Source organism: Lepidochelys kempii, chromosome 25, assembly GCF_965140285.1.
Source record: "Lepidochelys kempii isolate rLepKem1 chromosome 25, rLepKem1.hap1, whole genome shotgun sequence".
NCBI lineage: Eukaryota > Metazoa > Chordata > Testudines > Cheloniidae > Lepidochelys > Lepidochelys kempii.
Genome location: NC_136404.1, coordinates 7,443,918 through 7,464,077, shown reverse-complemented (window position 1 = coordinate 7,464,077; position 20,160 = coordinate 7,443,918). Strand labels below are relative to the sequence as shown.

At 48.8% G+C, this 20,160-nt stretch overlaps 1 long non-coding RNA gene across 1 annotated transcript; it reads left to right on the top strand.

Annotated features, from left to right (window-relative positions):
• The first annotated feature begins 1,926 nt into the window (after window positions 1–1,926).
• LOC140903073 (uncharacterized) lies at window positions 1,927–11,670 on the top strand. Its single transcript, XR_012156154.2, has 3 exons — window positions 1,927–3,173; window positions 8,890–9,268; window positions 10,979–11,670. It is a non-coding gene; the product is annotated as an uncharacterized LOC140903073 (long non-coding RNA).
• The last annotated feature ends 8,490 nt before the right edge of the window (window positions 11,671–20,160 follow it).

Sequence of the window (20,160 nt, the reverse complement as noted above, 5' to 3'; positions counted from 1 at the left end):
TTGCACGAATAATTTGAGGTTCCCTGGTTCTGCGGCCCTGTCCTGCAATGGGCCGTTGGCAGCCGGAGGGCTAGCTCAGTGCCCATTGATTGTGCATCGGGAAGTCCGGTCAAACTTATATTCCAGGGCCTGGCTATAGATTTAGGAGACTAATTTCAGGCCACCGGCTTGGGAGCCAGGCTTTATTAAGGGAAAAAAGACCTCATTTGTGCTGGGGACTGTGCACTCTCCATTCCCACTTAGGGATGTAAAATGTTAACTGGTTAACCGGTAAGCATTAGTCTTACCAGTAACCCACCTTAACTGTTCACCCGACTGGCCAGCCAGTCCTGCACTGGCTGGAGTACCCAGCTGCTTAATCAATTAACTGTTTAAACAAAGGTTTCCGAGTAGCAGCCCTGTTAGTCTCTATTCGCAAAAAGAAAAGGAGGACTTGTGTCACCTTAGAGACTAACAAATTTATTTGAGCATAAGCTTTCGTGAGCTACAGCTCACTTCATCGGATCCGATGAAGTGAGCTGTAACTCACGAAAGCTTATGCTCAAATAAATTTATTAGTCTCTAAGGTGACACAAGTCCTCCTTTTCTGTTTAAACGAAGAATTTTTAATAGTTTAAACAGTTAAAAAAATTAACTGTATTTACACCCATGGACTCCAAGGAGAGCTGAGATCCCTTCAGGACCGGGTCCTAACCATCTATGCACCTGTCTGTGCAGGTGATGGGATGTACAGCGAGATTGGAGATCACCTGGAAAGCTGCATTGTCCAGGGGGGGTTTAGGACCCCATATGCCTGTGCCAGGCCCCCCAGCAGCATAAAGGCATGAGCCAGCTATTGGAGACCCTATGCAAGGGAACAGGCTTCACAGGTGCAATCCAGGATGAGACTTTCCTGCTGCCTGTGGAGGGGGGCAGGAGAAGTGACCTGGGGCCTGATGGCTGGGTATGTGGGCAGCACAGGGTAGTCCTGTGCCTCAGACCCTGCAGCCATGGACAGGCTGAGTAGATGCCTCCTAGCCTGAGCTCTGATGTGCCCAACACCCCCAACTTCACTGAGAGAGGGAGGGGCCAGGACGCAGCCTCCAGCCTGAGTGGTGGAGGGTCAGCTGCTTTCAGTTCCCCATCTCCTTTCCAGGACCCACGCTGGCCATGCCTGAAAGGGCTCTAGCTTTGGTCTCCATCCACCACTTGGAATCCTGGGAGCGGCACCCGCCCCAGGGATCTTCCCTTTGGGCCCGTTCTGCATTTCCCTGCTTTGATTGTCCTGTGCCCTGCAGAGCCTCCTGGGCACAGGCAGACAGGCTTCCCCCTGCCCTGGGGGAGCTCGATGTGGGGCAGGTTTGCGCCTGCCTGCCTCAGACTCTACAGGGTCGGGTGATTCGTGCCGCCTGTAAGAGCGCTGCTCAGACAGGTAGTGCTAAGCCTGGAGGGCGCTGGGGGGTAGCTGTCATGGGCACCATTTAAAGGGTCTGGGGGGAGGGGGTTCAGCCCCTCCCGAGTGTCTGAGCACAGCCTGCGTGTGGAGTGTGAGCTCTGCAGAGGAGAGGTGCTGTTCCCAGCTTGTGCCCCGGGGCAGGGACTCAGCAGTTTGTTTACACACAGAGGCAGGGTGATTAAGATAAGAAAGGGCTGGTGGTTAAATGAAGGATCTGGAAGTCTCGGCTTGTTTACACCACGCAGCTTTTAGCGACAAGGCTGTGTCGAGACAGCCTTGTCGCAACAGGTCAGCGTGTGTAAATGCTGTGTTGGTGCCGACAAAATACTTCCCACCCCGTGAGCGGCGTTAGCTTTGTCTCCTGTTGACAAAGCCGCATTCACACTGCCCCTTGCATTGGCAAAACTTTTGTCTTTCTTGGGGGGGGGGGGGTTCTAAAGTACCCATGAAAGACAAAAGTTTTGTCGACAACTTCACAGTGTAGACATACCCTTAGATGAGCCTGTAAAGCAGGAATCCCTGGGGGATGGGAGTGGGGTTTGAAGACAAGGAAGGGGAGTCCGAAGACCTACAGCCACAGGTACATTCAGAACAGAGGGAGGTGTGAAAAGAAGGGGCCAAAACCAAGGGAAGGGACAGCATGTGGCTTCATCACCGTAGTATCTGAGCCCCTTGCAATGTCTAACTGGTTTCTCTTCACAGCCTGTCTGAGGTAGAGCAATGCTGTTTATCCCCATTGTACAGATGGGCCACTGAGGCACACAGACTAAAGGCCAGATTTTCAAAAGTATTTAGGCACCTAGTGAGATTTTTAAAAGCACCTAGAAGGTTCGGTGCTTTGTAAGCCCCACTAGATGCCTGGCTGCATCTTTGGGTGCCTAAAAACCTTTGAATCTCTGCCCCTAAGGCACTGGCCGGGGATCAGACAGGAAGTCGGTGGGAGAAGTAGAGCCCAGGTCTCTGAGGGCCTCTGTCTCTGCTGCAAACAAAGAGGCGTCTGATAGATGGGAGCAAAACCAAGGTGGCCAGTTCTCTGAGACTCCAGTGATCGGTCCCGGGCAATGGGGAAGGATGAAAGCATGAAAAGCAGCACAGAGGTCTGGTCTAATGTTTATTTTTCTTTCTTTATACAGGAATTAGATACAGTGCTCCTGGCAGCTCATTTCTAAGTTATTTGCAAAAAAAAAAAACAAAAAAAACCCTTTTTTTCCACAGGTATTTCAGGTGCCTAACTAGCCCCTGGAATCATGGATAAAGGTGCCCCTGGTAGCTATAGATAAGGTGGACGGCAGGTGCTTTCCTCTCCCCATCCCAACTCAGGCCACAGGAGTTGGGCCCCATGTAAGGAGCTGTCAGGGGAGCATGAGCGTGGGGATGTTTGTTCCTTCCCCCTTTCAAGTTGGGTTCATCATCTCCAGAAGGTGTTGGAGCCAATCAGCAGAGTTTCCTAGATTTGCGGTGGGGGTGTGGGCATCTGTGCTTCTGTTCCTCTCAGGAAGCAGAGGGCATTCCTTGCAGTAGACTTTTACTTTCCGTTTCCTCAATCATGTGATTTCTCAGAACTTGGATGCAGCATTAACTTTTGAGTTTCACTCCTTGCCCCCACTGCCCTTTCTAGCCAGTGTTCAGCTCATGCAGCGTCTTCTCGTTGCACTTCAGCAACTGCCTTCAGAGGGAACAAAGCCGAGCTGCTTCATCCCAGACACAGGGATCCGGAACTTCTGAAAGCTGCAGTAAGGTAAAACCCGTAGAGTCCTCAGCGAGGTGACGCTGTACAAATAACCCTGCTTACTCGACAGGTTTGCTGCGTGTCTTCATTTCAGATCTGTGGAGAACAACCCGTTAGTCCTGGAGCTAATTCTGTGGCTTTAATTCTACAACTGCTCCATGCACAAAGATCCCACGGAAGTACTTTGAGGTTCTAGCACAAGAATATCTCCTAATCCATGGTATTTATACAGTGCTCATCACTTGGTGTGTGCAAGCAGGTGTAGGACGAGGCCATGTGATCTGGATTCTCACTGTAGGTGCCTGAGGGGGCAGGTCAGCTGAGCCCGCCCCTTAGCGCACTGCCTGGTGATGAGTGTGGAAGGTGGGAGCTGGAACTGAGACCCAGCAAACTCATCTCATGGATGCCACCAAACCTCCATTACCTGGGAACAACATTCAGTCCCTACTGGGCTGAGTTGGATTCAGACCAGTGAATGGCTCTGCAGCTGGTTAGCAATGTGCTAAAACATCCAGTCCCCTAATTAGTGCTAATTGATGAGAAGGTCCACGTGTATATTACATCTCAAAGTAACTGTTAGAAGAATGTTAAACGCAAAAGTTAGGAACCGGCAGAATTCTCTGTCTGCGAGGACACTGGAATAAACATGGCTCTAGACACGGTGTGAAACGGTGAATGTAGCAGTTCAGGTTTGTTTTGTTTTCTGCTTTATTTTGGTTACTCGATGTACGTTGAGCTCATAGACTTTAAGGTCGGAAGGGACCATTATGATCATCTAGCCTGACCTCCTGCACAACGCAGGCCACAGAACCTCACTTGCCCACTTCTGTAACAAACCCTTAACCTATCTCTGAGCTATTGAAGTCCTCAACTCATGGTTTAAAGACTTCAAGGTGGAGAGAATCCTCCAGCAAGTAACCCGTGCCCCACGCTGCAGAGGAAGGAGAAAACCCCCCAGGTCCTTTGCCTATCTGCCCTGGAGGAAAATTCCTTCCCGACCCCAAAGACAGCGATTAGCTAAATCCTGAGCATGTGGACAAGACTCACCAGCCAGACACCCAGGAAAGAATTCTCTGTAGTAACTCGGATCTATGATTCTATGATGGTTAAAAACCTTCATCTAATTTCAAGACTCAACTTCCTGGGGGCCGGTTTATATCCATTTGTTCTTGTGTCCACATTGGTAATGAGCTTAAATAATTCCTCTCCCTCTCCGGTATTTATCCCTCGGATATATTTATAGAGAGCAATCATATCTCCCCTCAGATGTCTTTTGGTTAGGCTAAATAAGCCAAGCTCTTTGAGTCTCCTTTCATAAAACAGGTTTTCCATTCCCCAGATCATCCTAGTAGCCCTTCTCTGTACCTGTTCCAGTTTGAATTCATCCTTCTTAAACATGGGAGACCGGAACTGCACACAATATTCCAGATGAGGTCTCACCAGTGCCTTGTATAACGGTACTAAAACCTCCTTATCTCTACTGGAAATACCTCGCCTGATGCATCCCAAGACCACATTAGCTTTTTTCACGGCCACATCACATTGGCGGCTCATAGTCGTCCTGTGATCAACCAATACTCCAAGGTGGTCCTCCTCCTCTGTTACTTCGAAGTGATGCGTCCCCAGTTTATAACAAAAATTCTTGTTATTAATCCCTAAATGCATGACCTTGCACGTCTCACTATTAAATTTCATCCTATTACTATTACTCCAGTTTACAAAGTCATCCAGATCTTCCTGTATGATGTCCCGGTCCCTCTCTGTATGGCAATACCTCCCAGCTTCATGTCATCCGCAAATTTTATTAGCACATTCCCACTTTTTGTGCCAAGGTCAGTAATAAAAAGATTAAATAAGATTGGTCCCAAAACCAATTCCTGAGGAAGTCCACTAGTAACCTCCTTCCAGCCTGACAGTTCACCTTTCAGTGTGACCCGCTGGTAGTCTCCCATTTAACCAGTTCCTTCTCCACCTTTCAATTTTCTTATTGATCCCCATCTTTTCCAATTTAACTAATTCCTCATGTGGCACTGTATCAAATGTCTTACTGAAGTCAAGGTAAATTAGATCCACTGTGTTTCCTTTGTCTAAAAAATCTGTTACCTTCTCAAAGAAGGAGATCAGGTTGGTTTGGCAAGATCTACCTTTTGTAAAACCATGTTGTATTTTGTCCCAATTACTATTAACCTCAATGTCCTTAACTACTTTCTCCTTCAAAAATTTTTCCAAGACCTTGCATATTACAGATGGCAAACTAACAGGCTTGTAGTTACCCAGATCACTTTTTTTTCCTTTCTTAAAAATAGGAACTATGTTAGCAATTCTCCAGTCATACGGTACAACCCCTGAGTTTACAGAGTCATAAAATATTCTTGCTAATGGGCTTGCAATTTTGGGTGCCAATTCCTTTAATATTCTTGGATGAAGATTATCTGGGCCCCCCGATTTAGTTCCATTAAGCTGTTCGAGTTTCGCTTCTACCTCAGATATGGTAATATCTACCTCCATATCCTCATTCCCATTTGTCATGCTACCCTTATCCCTAAGATCCTCATTAGCCTCATTAAAGACTGAGGCAAAGTATTTGTTTAGATATTGGGCCATGCCTAGATTATCCTTAACCTCCACTCCATCCTCAGTGTTTAGCGGTCCCACTTCTTCTTTCTTTGTTTTCTTTTTATTTATATGGCTATAGAACCTTTTACTATTGCTTTTAATTACCTTGGCAAAGTCCAACTCTACATGGCTTTTGGCCTTTCTCACTTTATCCCTACAGGTGCTGCCCTCAATAAGGTAGCTTTCCTTGCTGATCCCTCCCATCTTCCACTCCTTGTAGGCTTTCTGCTTTTTCTTAATCACCTCTCCGAGATGCTTGCTCATCCAGCTTGGTCTACAACTCCTGCCTATGAGTTTTTTCCCCTTTCTTGGGATGCAGGCTTCCAATAGCTTCTGCAATCTTGACTTGAAGTAATCCCAGGTCTCCTCTGCCTTTAGATCCATAAGTTCTTCAGTCCAATCCACTTCCCTAACTAATTTCCTTAATTTTTGAAAGTCAGCCCTTTTGAAATCAAAAACCCTAGTCACAGATCTATTTTTGTTTATCCTTGCTATCCATCAGCTGTCAGAGCTGCCCCTTTAAAAACACAGGGCGGGGCTGTAGGCAGAGAGGGCCTGTCCTGAGTGCTCTATCTGCAGCTGCAGGATGCCTGCGGGAAGCTCCCTAAAGACGAGGAGGAACTTGAGGAGCAAGATTCTCCTCAGACCGCAAAGCCTGACCTGTGGGAGTGTAACATGCACCCTCGTTTCAGCCCCACAGGGCTGTTGGGACACGGTTACATGAGCACACGCTATTTTTTTCCCTGCCTGGGTCATCTGCAGAATTTAACCCCAGGATCTTTGGGTCCAGAGCACAGACCCCTCTCCCATTTGCGCAATAGGAATGACTGGCAGAAGAAGCCGGCTGTTATCCTGTATGTGGATCACCCCATGGGACGGGTGGGGGGAGATGCACTCTGCCAGGGGGATACACGACTATTTGAGAGACAGCTCTGCCATGTTGTCTGTCAGGACTCCTGGGTTCTGTGCCTGGCTCGGGGAGAGGAGTGGTGCAGGAGATGAGCTTTGGGTCTGTCCTGTTAGAGACCTGGGTTCTGTTCCTAGCTGCGCGCAGTGACCCGTGTCCCCGCTCAGTATCCTGTACAGTGGGCAGGGGGCGGTGGGCTGGTGTAATGGTCCTTCGCTCTCCCGCTCGGAGGGAGGCCCCTCAGGTCGGCCCTGTCTGGCCAGGACCAGCGTCTGCAAGACAGCCAAGCGCACACCATAGGGCTGGGCGATGAATAGTCGCTATCAGGCTCTAGCCTGGGCTTGAGTAGCTCAAGTAGTCAGCCCTTAAACACAGTCTGTCAGGGCTGGCTGTGGCCTGGGCGGAGACCAGCAAACAGTCTCTAAGGTGACTGGTAAGGGACGCTCCTCTTCAGAGCTAGAGCCTCCTTGCACAGTGTAGGGGCTCAGCCACCCAAGGTGGGTTGGCAGGGGGATGAGGGCCCACCCTACTCCAGGGCACTGGCAGGGGCAGGATTGCCTGCCTCTGCATCGGCGGGGATCCAGCTGCAACACGCCAAAGGAGCCACCCTGGTTCTGCAGCCAGCTGCTCTGGGGCTTCCCCTGGGCCACTTCCTGCCTCCCCGGGGTTTGGTACCTGCGGCCTCCAGTCTTTGTCAGCGTTTGAGAATTGGGAACAGCCAGGGGACACGGGAGAACAGGCAGAGCGTCCTTCTCCTCTGCAGGCTCTCCCCCAACTGTGCTGCAGGGCCGGCCCTTTATACCTCCAGCCATGCCCCGGTACTTCCAGCGAGGGGGGAGAGCGATCTAGGCTCTGCCCTCCAAGGGGCGTGTAAAGGTCCCTCGCTCTCCCTCTCGGAGGGAGGCCACTCAGTCTCCCTACAGCTGGGTTAATACGAAGGGCTGTGAATGGCCCAGAAGTATTAATAGAGGATATTGGAAGAGCCCAGCCTCAAACTTGTAACCTTGCAGGCCCCCTCTAACCTGCAGTGTGTCTCCGGGACAGAGCCTCTCGCTCGGCCTCAGCCGGACTTGGTATCAGAAGTGCAGGCGGGTGTGACCACACGGCCAAAGGCAGGAGTGTCGCGTGTGAGGCAGGGCACGGCGCAGGTCTGGGTATACAGCTGTGAAGCCAGAAGTCAAGTCAGAATCAGGTTTGGGTCTGTCGGATCAGACCCTTGAACCCTGTTCTCAGGTCAGTGGGATTTAAATGGGGCTGCTCAGGTGAGTAAGTGTAGGCAGGATCAACGCTAAACCTTGTAGCACACTGATGTGCAGCCAGCCCTGCCCTCCTTCCCCCCAGGCATCACCCCTCAGATGTCACTTACATGCCACTGGACTCAAGGGGATTAGGTGAATGTCAGAGCGCCAGGATCTGGCCCTCACCCATTGCTCAGACCCAGTTCTGGCTGCCCATCGTCTGAGCTCTGCCCATCTTGCGGCACCTAACAGTCCCTTCTCATCGATTGTAAGGCCAGGAGGGACCATTAGATCATCTCTGAGCTCCTGTGTATCACAGGCCAGAGAATGTCACCCAGTGATTCATCTCTCGGATCCTTCCAGTTTCTGCAGCCTGTGGAACGAGGGCGTATCTTCTGGAACAAGCCTCCAGGCCGGATTGGTAGCACTGTGTTCTAGTTGTATTTGTTCACAAGCCAGATCGGCTTACTACTCAGCGCTGGCAGAAATCCAGGCCATTTCCCAGACACGCTAGGATGCTATCGAGATCCCAGGTCGACTCCACCCCTTATTATGCAGTGAGAATGGACATTAAACCTAATACGTCTCCGGAGGGGGAAGTGCTCACGAGCATTTCCTCTGCGCGAGATCAGCCATAGACTCATAGGTTTTAAGGCCAAGAGAGACAATTAGATCATCTAGTCTGATACCTGTATTGCACAGGCCATTACATCCCACCCAGTTACCCCTCTGTGGAGCCCACTAACTTGTTTGGCTGAAGCAGCTTCCAGAAAGGTGGCCAGTGTGGATTTGAAGACATCAAGAGATTGAGAATCCGCCACTTCCCTTGGTAGCTTGTTCCCATGGTTAATCATAAGAAACAGTTTTATTTTAAATCCAGAAAACTTCTTGACTTCATCAAAATCAAGGGTTTGAGGCACCAGGACTGACTCGCTAATGATTTTTCTTCTGTGCTCCGGTTTAGCATCTAAAATGTCAAGCTACGTCCTTCAAGTTACCAACAACAGTACGGGACCTGTCACCGTTGTTGTTAGTACCAATCCGGTATTACGATCGCTGGGTAATTCTCTGGTCGTGCCTATCTACGACCACCTCAAGTCATTGTTCACTAAGGAAGAGCTGAGAGTTTTATCAGGGAAAACGTCCATTGTAAACGAAGTTGGTGTCTTGAAAATTTTCACCTATGGAGTTGGGTGGACAGGAGCAGAATGGTACTACATTATGGTGACAAGAGAGGAGGATGAGTGGGTGGCTGTGTGTCAAACTCCTCTGCATTGCACCTGGATTGTGGATGACAACAAAATCTACCGGGAAGATAACCCGTCGATACACAAACTATTTGGGTAAGTTGATTTTTCTCCTTCAGATCTATCACTGTAACCCAGAATCCCCAACCTCAAGTCTTCAAAACTCACCAGTCAGACCCCATGAAATCATGCAACTGGCATGATGAAAATAAAATGTTGTGCCCTTTTTTTTTGCCATTTGGTCCCTCAGCCCTTAGGTCTCACACTCAGTTCATGTTTTCAATCTTTTCTCTGCAACCATAAGAGCTAGAAACTAACTTTAAAAACAAAATGAAAGCTGAGATTGTTGTGTAATCACATGACTCCAAGAGCTGGGGCTTTCAGACAAATACCAAATATCATGAGATTTGCAATCAAATTGTGAGAGTTGATGATGCTGGTAACCAGACTACGGTGTTTTTTAAAATCCATTCATAATCACTAATTATATACAAAGTCCTACATTAAGGTTACAAGTCAGAAAATGCCAGAATTATTATTGCCTCTTCAATCTGAATTTGGCATATGCATTATGATACAGCCTTTGCCATCATCACGTAGAAAGTCTGAGCCAGAGCTAGGGACAGAACCCAGCTCCCCGGGTTCCAGTCAAATGCCTTAACACATTTCCTTTCTTCACAGCTTCTGCCTCATTCCCTGTCTGTCCTGTGTACTGAATGAAGCTCTAGTCCTGTGGATAAATAGTAATCACATCATTAAAGGCTGTCATGATGCATACGCACAAGGGGCTGAATTGAGGTTGCACAAGCCAGCTCATTCTGGCATTTTCTAACTTCTGTGCACCTGACTTGGCAACCTGAATAAAGTTCCTCTAATGGAACACCTTCCGTTTGTTTCCTTTGCTTTTTTAAAAATTCCATCCCGTGAAGCCATACTGATGTCACACGAAGCTGTGCGGTGGGTAAGCCCTTTTGAAAATTAGGCCATTTATTAGGTGCCTCACTCTTGCTTCTTTTGGGAATCTTGGTCCATTTCTTTTTACGTGCTCTAGATGCAAAGGACTTCAAAGGAGATTTTATTTCAAAGGCCATTAGGTACTCAATTCCCATTGACTTTCATTGGCAGTTAGGTGGCTAACTACCATTGGTGCCCTTGAAAATCTCCTAACTCATTGAGTGTCTTATTTGTTCTCCTCTGATGGAATAGTATAGAAAGGAGGGAAGAAACAGTCTGCGCTTAATTCCTCACAGTCGCATGTAAATCTTGGCCAGACCCCTAACCTATGTAGCTGGACTAAAGAGGCTGGTTTGGGTTTTGCAAATCTTGATCCATTAAGCTTTGGTTTGGCGTAATCAACCCTCAACCCAGGAGACTGTTAGGACCTTGCTTCAATTTTATCTAAACTACCAGACCTGGGGGTGTTCAATAAAAGTCTCTGCTTTTGTCCCCTTCTTATTATGGACAAACCAGGGGAGCAGATGGAAGGGTCGGGTTCTGGTGCCACATCATATATTTAGCTTATTTTTGCACGGCCACACTCAAACATCAGGGTGGTTCCGTTCTAGATACACTTCTGATCTGAGTCACTCACTGTGAGGCCAGGAGAAGATGATGTGTCCATATACAAGGTCCCAGTTTTGGTCCATTGCTATTTTGTCTATATTTGGTGCTTTCTCTGGAGAGTTGTAAAGGTGTGGGAGGAATGGGGGTTAGCGTGTGCATGAAAACGTTGTTAATGAATCTGAAGCTTTCGAAGCACTCTTCCTGCCGGCAGGACTGACACTAATCATTTCCTTTCTGATCCAGTTCTGTACCTGATCATTTGAGCTACATCATTAAAGTTACCAACAAAACTGAAGAAGTCATCAATGTTGTGGTTCATGAACGTCTGCTGGCCCAAGTGCTGACTGGAGGAATTGGAAGTTATGTGAGAGACAAGTACTTCAACCTAGGGGTTGCAGTTGATCCAGAAAAAACAAAAACTATTCATAAAGTGAACCCCAAGAATTTATCCTCCTACAAATCCCTCAGTAATGTAGCAGGCATGGTAAATATGTCAACCTATTCTATAAAGGTGAAAAAGGGTAAACAGATCGCTGAGTGTAACACCCCTTTGCATTGCACCTGGATCGTGAAGAGCCATGGAATGTGGCAAGAAAATAAACCTACAGAAGTTTACAAATTTCAATAACATGCTTTTCTCCTCCTTGATATTATTATAAGGAAGCAGCAGAAGACGACCCCAGTGAATATGCCTTATAAATCCATGGGGCTTCGCCAGTATTTGCTTTAGGAGCCAGCACAATAGTTGTGTGTGTCCTGGTGATTAAATATGTGAACTAATGATTTGCAACAAATAATTTATCTGACAAATCTTTTCACTTTTGTTGAATAAATCACTTGCAAATAATTTTTCTTACTATTTAGCCAGTTCCACCAAGGCAAATAACAGCAAAATAATAAGTCAGCAGAATGTATTCACCACTTCTTTGTGACAATCGAATAAACTATGAATACATTTTTCTCCTCTTCTTTATTTCAGAGAAGAATCTAAACTGTTGGCTCCAAACCATCGATTGTTTTTTCTCTCTGACTCTCTCACGCAGGCATGATTTGTAATAATAGAACTAGAAACAGAATAATTGTATATTCTGAAGCTTTGTCTATCCACAACAGTTTTACTGCTTTCACTGCACTGGTCTAGGTTAAAGCAGGACAGCACCCACCTAGTGTGGATGCACTTATACCAGTATAGATTATTCCTATAATGGCATCAGTATAACAGCCCCCACTGTGGGGGTTGTGCCGATTTAACTATTTTGCTAAAAAATCACATCCTGAACCAAAACAGTTACATTGGGTCAAAAGTGGCATGTGGACCAGGCCTGAGGGAGAGGAGACAAGTCAGTTCTTAAGGCCCTGGTCAGTTCCATTGTCTTTATGGGGATCAGGCCCATCCCATTGTTTTGGGTGAATCTCAAGTTCAGCACCAGAGGCTGCCTCATAGGAACTGCCCCTAGTATGGGGCCATGGCCACGCCTCCCTAGGGGAAGTGCCAGGGGCATTGTGTCTATGGGAGGGACAACGCTGCCAGGAGCTAGCCCGGAGTGCGGCTGCTGCACCTAGGAGAGGGACAGTGTCTCCCCCTCAGGGCTGGGCAGCTCTGCTGGTTGGTGTTGGGGGGGGGCAGCATGGCTTGGCCTCCCTTCCTCCTTCCCTCTCTGGAACTGTCTGACCCATATGGCACTTCAGGCTTTGATTTGCCTCTTCAGCACAGACTGTCTCTCTTGCTGAGGCACTCAGCTACAGACCAGGGAGCTGCCAGGAGAGAGTTCCCGAATGCCCTGCAGTCTGTGGGGACTTGGGCTTCTAATCCCTGTTCTGAAGTAGGATTTAACGGGTGTTCAGCCCTTCGGAAAGGCCTGAGCCAGGCCGGTTTGCTCCTGGAAGAGACTGTAAGCTGCTTTGGGCAGATGTCGTCTGCGTTTGTACAACACCGAACACAGCGGGGTCCTAGTACTTAGGAGCCACAACCTTGGACCATCACAGGAAGGTCGCAAAGGGGGAGGTAGGTATCCTGGGATGGAAACTCAAACCTGGGCTGAATTCCTAGCTCTGCCACCAACTTTCCTATGTGACCTTGGGCAAGTCACTTTCCCTACCTTGGCCCTCAGTTTCCCATCTGTCCAGTGAAGATAATGCTTCCCTTCCTCTCGGTGGGGATAGCTCCTCTGCAGTTCGTGATATTACAGTGAGTAGGGCCCTGTAAGTACTTAAATACTGGTTTTTAACCTTTCTCCTGCCCTTCCCATCTCTGTGTATCTGTTACTGTCTGGAGTAGGACTCAGGAATAGTTCAACCTGTATTGCGAGCCTGGGGCTCTCCAGCACCAGCTCTAGGGCAGCTAATCACATCAGGCCCCATATGCTGAACTAGAATTCTCCATCATGCTGTTCATGTGGTTTCAGCTGTGGTGAAATGCAGCTCTCTCTAACATATCATGTTAGCAATGCCCATCCTTTGCAAAACTCACATTGGCAACTTTCTGGCATCAGGTACCAGTGTTGGCCTGGTGGATTGGTGGGGACGGGGGGGGAGTGTAGAAGGGATAGATCTTGATATTTAGTAAGGATTTTGACACAGTTCCACATGACCACCTCATAAGCAAAATAGGGAAAAGTGATCCAGATGCGATTCCTATAATGTGGGGACAACTGGTTGAAAGATTCTATTCAAAGAGTAGTTATCAATGGTTTGCTGTCAAACTGGGAGGATGTATCTAATGGGGTCCCACAGGGTCAGTCCTGCATCTGGTACTTGTCAATATTTTCATCAGTGATCTGGATAATGGAGCGGAGAGTACACTTACAACATCTGCAGGTGACACCAAGCTGGGAGGAGTTGCAACACTTTGGGGGGCAGGATTAGAATTCAAAATGAACTTGATAAATTGGAGAATTGGTCTGAAATTAACAAGATGAAATTCAGTAAAGAGAAGTGCAAATTACTTCACTTAGGAAGGAAAAATCAAGTGCACAACTACAAAATGGAGAATAACTGGCTCGGTGGTCGTACTGGTGAAAAGGACCTGGGGGTTCGAGTGGATCACAATTTGAGTATGAGTCAACAATGTGATGCAGCTGTGAAAAAGGCGAATATTCTGGAGTTTATAACAGCAGTGTTGTATGTAAGACACATGAGGTAGTTGTCCCACTCTACTTGGCAATGGTGAGGCCTCAGCTGGCGTCCTGTGTCCAGTTCTGGCTGCCAGACTTTAGGAAAGACATGGGCAAATTGGAGAGAGTCCAGAGGAGAGCAACAAAAATGATCAAAGGTTTAGAAAACCTGACCTCAGAGGAAAGGCTAAAAAAAATGGGCATATTTAGTCTTGAGAAAAAAAGATTGAGGGGGCAACCTGATCACTGCCTTCAGATAGGTTAAGGGGTGTTCTCAGGAGGACTGTGATCAGTTGTTCTCCATGTTCCCTGGTGGTGAGATAAACTGTAATGGGTTTAATGTGCAGCAAAGGAGTTAGGGGGAAATTTCTAACATCTAACCTAACTATAAGGGTAGTTAAACTCTGGAATAGGCTTCCAAGAGAGGTTGTGGAATCCCATCATTGGAGGTTTTTAAGAATAGATTGGAGAGACAGCTGTCAGGGATGGTCTAGGTTTACTTGGTCTTGCCTCAGTGCAGGGGGCTGGACTTGATGACTTTCTTGAGGTCCTTTCCAGCCCTACATTTCTATGATTCTGTGTTGCATAAGTAACATAACACAACACCCTGAGTAGGTCACCAGTAGAGGTGATTGACTGAATCTGACTCTTAAAGAGTGAGCCTCTCTGGCCTGAGCTGAAGGTCCTAGCTCTGTTAGCCAACCCTGCAGCAGGCTTATTGCCCCTTACATATGGCCCAGCTACCATTAGAGGGGGACAGAGCGCCACCCTGAGTGGGTTACACATGCACATTTATCAATGTGCTTTGTCCACAGATTAAATACATCCAGTTGTTTTATTTTGGTGGGACTTGTAGCTTCCTTGGTCGATGACTAGAAATTATTTAGTTTAGTTTCACCAGCAGTAAAAACCTGCCCTTTTTGTCACATGATGGATAGCAATAGAATCATAGAAGATTAGGGTTGGAAGAGACCTCAGGAGGTCATCTAGTCCAACCCCAGCTAAATCATCCCAGGCAGGGCTTTGTCAAGCCAGACCTTAAAAACCTCTAAGGATGGAAAGTCCACCACCTCCCTAGGTAACCCATTGCAGTGCTTCACCACCCTCCTAGTGAAATAGTGTTTCCTAATATCCAACCTAGACCTCCCCTACTGCAACTTAAGACCGTTACTCCTTATTCTGTCATCTACCACCCTGAGAACAGCCGAGCTCCATCCTCTTTGGAACCCCCCTTCAGGTAGTTGAAAGCTGCTATCAAATCCCACCTCACTCTTCTCTTCTGCAGACTAAATAATCCCAGTTCCCTCTGCCTCTCCTCATCTGTCATGTGTCCCAGCCCCCTAATCATTTTTGTTGCCCTGCGCTGGACTCTCTCCAATTTGTCCACATCCTTTCTGTAGTGGGGGGCCCAAAACTGGACGCAGGACTCCAGATGTGGCCTCACCAGTGCTCAATAGAGGGGAATAATCACTTTCCTTGATCTGCTGGCAATGCTCCTACTAATGCAGCCTAATATGCCGTTAGCCTTCTTGGCAGACTCCTATCCAGATTCTCACTCACTGTAATCCCCAGGTCCTTTTTTGATTAATTCCGTTTAGCCAGTCTGTCCCCAGCCTGTAGCAGTTCATGGGATTCTTATGTCCTAAACCTGATGATCTAGGCAGCTTTCTGTCCAATTTATAATCCATTCATCCAATCCATACTTCTTTAACTTGCTGGCAAGAATACTGTGGGAGACCTTATCAAAAGTTTTGCTAAAGTCAAGGTATATTCTATCCACCGCTTTTCCCATATCCACATAGCCAGTTATCTCATCATAGAAGGCAATCAGGTTGGTCAGGCATGACTTGCCCTTGGTGAATCCATGTGGACTGTTCCTGATCACCTTCCTCTCCTCCAAGTGCTTCAAAATGGATGCCTTGAGGACCTGCTCCATGATTTTTCCAGTGACTGAGATGAGGTCTGCAGTTCCCCGGATTCTCCTTCTTCCCTTTTTTAAAGATGGGCACTATATTTGCCTTTTTTCAACAGTCCAGGACCTCCCCCGATCACCATGAGTTTTCAAAGATAATGGCCAATGGTTCTGCAATCACATCAGCCAACTCCCTCAGCATCCTCGGATGCACGAGATCCGGCCCATGGACTTGTGCATGTCCAGCATTTCTAAATAGTCCTTAACCCAGAGGTGGGCAAACTATGGCCTGTGGGCCGAGCCGTTTTAAGCCGGCCTGCGAGCGCCCGAGGGGTTCGGAGGGCGCTCCAGGGGCACTGGGTCGGGGGCTGCATCACACGGCTCGGCCCTACTCCAGTGCTCTACCCAGGGCGCTGGGTTGGGGGCCACACAATACGGCTTGGCCCCACTCCACCCAGAGCGCCGGGTCAGGGGCCACACCACACGGCTCGGCCCCACTCCAGCCGGGGGCCCCACCAAGTGGCACGGTCCTGCTCCAGTGCTCCAGCCAGGGCAGTGACCGCACCATGCATAGGAGCTGGAGAAGGGACATGACGCTGTTTCCAGGTAAGTGCCGCTCGGAGCCTGAACCCCTGAGCCTCTCCCCACGCTCCAACCACCTGCCCCCATCCTGATCTCCCTCCCACTCTCCAAACCTCTCGATCCCAGCACGGAGCACCCTCCTGCACTCCAAACCTCTCATCCCCAGCCCCACCCCAGAGCCCACACTCCCAGCCAGAACCTGCACCCCTTCCCGCACCCCTGCCCTAGCCCTCCGAACCCCTCGATCCCAGCACAGAGCACCCTCCTACACCCCAAAGTCCTCATCCTAGCCCCACCCCAGAACCCATACCCCCAACCAGAGCTCTCACCCCAACCCCGATTTTGTGAGCATTCATGGCCCGCCATACAATTTCTATTCTCTGACATGGCCCTCAGGCCAAAAAGTTTACCCACCCCTACCTTAACCTGTTCTTTCACCCCTGAGGGCTGCTCGCCTCCTCTCCATACTGTGCTACCCAGTTTAGCAGTCTGGGAGCTGACCTTGTTCGTGAAGACAGAGGCAAAAAAAGCATTGAGTACATTAGCTTTTTCCACATCCTCTGTCACTAGGTTGCCTCCCTCATTCAGTAAGGGTCCCACACTTTCCCTGACCACCACCTTGTTGCTTACATACCTGTAGAAACCCTTCTGGTTACCCTTCACATCCCTCGCTAGCTGCAACTCTAATTGTGCTTTGGCCTTCCTGATTACACCCCTGCATGCTCGAGCAAGATTTTTATACTTCTCTCTAGTCAGCTGTCCAAGTTTCCACTTCTTGTAAGCTTCCTTTTTGTGTTTAAGCTCACCGAAGATTTCTCTTAAGCCAAGCGGGTCTCCTGCCATATTTGCTATTCTTTCTGCACATCAGGATAGTTTGTTCCTGCGCCCTGAATAAGACTTCTTTAAAATACAGCCAGCTCTCCTGGACTCCTTTCCCTCTCATATTAGCCTCCCAGGGGATCCTGCCCATCAGTTCCCTGAGGGAGTCAAAGTCTGCTTTTCTGAAGTCCAGGGTCCGTATTCTGCTGGTCTCCTTTCTTCCCTGTGTCAGGATCCTGAACTCGACCATCTAATGGTCATTGCTGCTCAGAGCGCCACCCACTTCTACTTCCCCTACCAATTCTTCCCAGTTTGTGAGCAGCAGGTCAAGAGGAGCACGGCCCCTAGTTGGTTCCTCCAGCACTCGTACCAGGAAGTTGTCCCCAACACTCTCCAAAAACTTCCTGGATTGTCTGCGCGCTGCTGTATTTCTCTCCCAGCAGATGTCAGGGTGACTGAAGTCCCCCATGAGAACCAGGGCCTGTGATCTGGAAACTTCTGTTAGTTGTCCAAAGAAAGTCTCATCGACCTCATCCTCATGGTCTGGTGGTCTATAGCAAATGCCCACCACGACATCACCCTTGCTGCTCTCGTCTCTAAACTTAACCCAAAGACTCTCAACGGGCTCTTCTCCAATTTCATACTGGAGCTCTGAGCAGTCATACTGTTCTCTTACATACAGTGCAACTCCTCCACCTTTCCTCCTGTACTTGTTCTTCCTGATCAGCTTATACCCATCCATGACAGTGCTCCATTCATGTGAGTTACCCCACCAAGTCTCTGTTAGTCCAGTCACATCATAGTTCCTTGACTATGCCAGGACTTCCAATTCTTCCTGCTTGTTTCCCAGGTTTCTTGCGTTCATGTACAGGCACCTAAGATAACTAGCCAATTGCCCTACTTTCTCTGTATGAATCAGGAACCCACCTCCCCCGCCCCATTGCACCCTTCTCCTTGTGTTTCCTCCTGGTATCCCACTTACCTCTGGGCTTAGATCTCCATCCCCCAGCAAACCTAGTTTAAAGCCCCCCTCACTAGGTTAGCAAGCCTGCCTACAAAGATGCTCTTTCCTCTCTTCGTTAGGTGGATCCCATCTCTTCCTAGCAATCCTTTCTGGAACAACATCCCATGGTCGAAGAATCCAAAGCCCTCTCTCTGACACCACCTGCGCAACTAAGCATTTACCTCCACAATTCGATGGTCCCAACATGGGCCTTTTCCTTCAACAGGGAGGATGGACGAGAACATGACTTGCGCCTCAAACTCCTTTATCCTTCTTCCCAGAGGCACATAGTCTGCCGTGACCCGCTCAGGGTCATTCTTGATAGCATCATTGGTGCCCATGTGGAGAAGTAGGAAGGGGTAGGAGTCCGAGGGCTTGACCAGTCGCGGCAGACACTCCCTCACATCCTGAATTCTACCTCCAGGCAAGCAGCACACTTCTCGAGTTTCCCGGTCTAGATGGCAGATGGATGACTCCGTTCCCCTTAAGAGAGAGTCCCCTCCTCTTGGGAGTGATGGTTGTGGAACCCCCATCCCTAGGACAATGCATCCCCTACCTTCTGGTCAATGGGGTCTCCTTCTGATCCCTTCCCTCAGATGACTCTTCCAAACCATTCTCCGCTGTAGTACCTGTGGAGAGAGCCTGAAAACAGTTTCTTATCTCTATCTGCATTCAGGGTACATGGGTTCTCCACTTTCTTCTTCTGGAGGTCACATGCTGCCAATTTTCTTCCCTCCAAAAATAGGGAGATTTGGTTAAATTATGTCTGCCTAATTAGATGAGCTAACCAGAGAAAGGGATTTGCCTGGGATGGGATGTGGCCACAAGAGAATTTTCATACAGCAAGTCCCGAGGGTGGTACTCGAGGGGGAACAGGGCTAACAGGGTGTAGCCATGGCAGTAGGAAGGGAGGGGGAGGAGATGTGACTGTCGTTCAGAGAAGAGGGCATAGGCAATAGGTTCGGAAAATCAGGGTAGAGATCAGGAAAGTGACTTTGACCCCATGTGAAGGGAGATGACATCAGTTTGGGGAGGAGGGTTTAGTTAACAAGAATAGGGATTCAGCTAATCAGAGACAGTGATGTTGGACGTGATTCTGATGGGCCCAAGGTTATTGGGGTGGGCAGGTCCGATCAACTGATGCAACGTGGGAGGTGGCCGCAGTCTGGTTACTTGGAGACGGTACAGTCAACCTCAAAAGATCAAAACTCATGAGCCAAACCCCAAATATCTTAAGATTTTTTTAAAAAAAGACTATATTGTGCTTTTTAGCCTGGCTTTTGGTTGTTGAACTCCTCCTGCCTATCCCCAGTGTGTGGGACAATCAGTGCTTCCCACTCTGGCAAATATATGGGGTGGGTGATTTTGGCCCTTGCTGCAGGAGCTCTCACCCCCACATCTGCCCAGTAATTAATTCTGTCCTCAATCTTCAAGTCAACCCTGTTCACCCCCTACCCCCAAATTCCACCAAGAGTCCCACATCAGTTCATCCCCCAGCCTCAACTCTGTTCCTCCTGGGATTCCTCACATTCTGCTCTCCCAGGCCTGGGGGGCTCCAGTGGCATCCCTTCTTCCCCTTCCAGGCTGGTGGGGAGCAGCTCGAGGGTCTTTTCACTCTTTTTGGCCCCTTTCCAGTTCACGCGCTGAATGGCATGGAGGAGCAGAGAAACCATCCTGACCCCTTTACTCACAGGAGGGAGGGGACCTGTGCAGCTCAGCTACCCTCTCCCGTCCCCATGAGAAGGGTGTGGGCTCCTGAGTGGGAAGGAGGAAAGACCTCCACCTGCTTTCTGCAGAAGCTCTGATTGATTTTTCTGCCCCAGGAGGCAGGGAATGGGAGCAGGCAGCCAATTCAAGGGCTCAAATTCGCTAGCAGGCTGGAGCTTCTTGCACTGGCAGGAGACTGGGCTGCAGCCCTGCCCGCCCAAACCCACTGGTTGCAAAAAGATCTGTACAGTTGGCAATACTGAATGCCAGAAGGGCATGAACTGGGGAG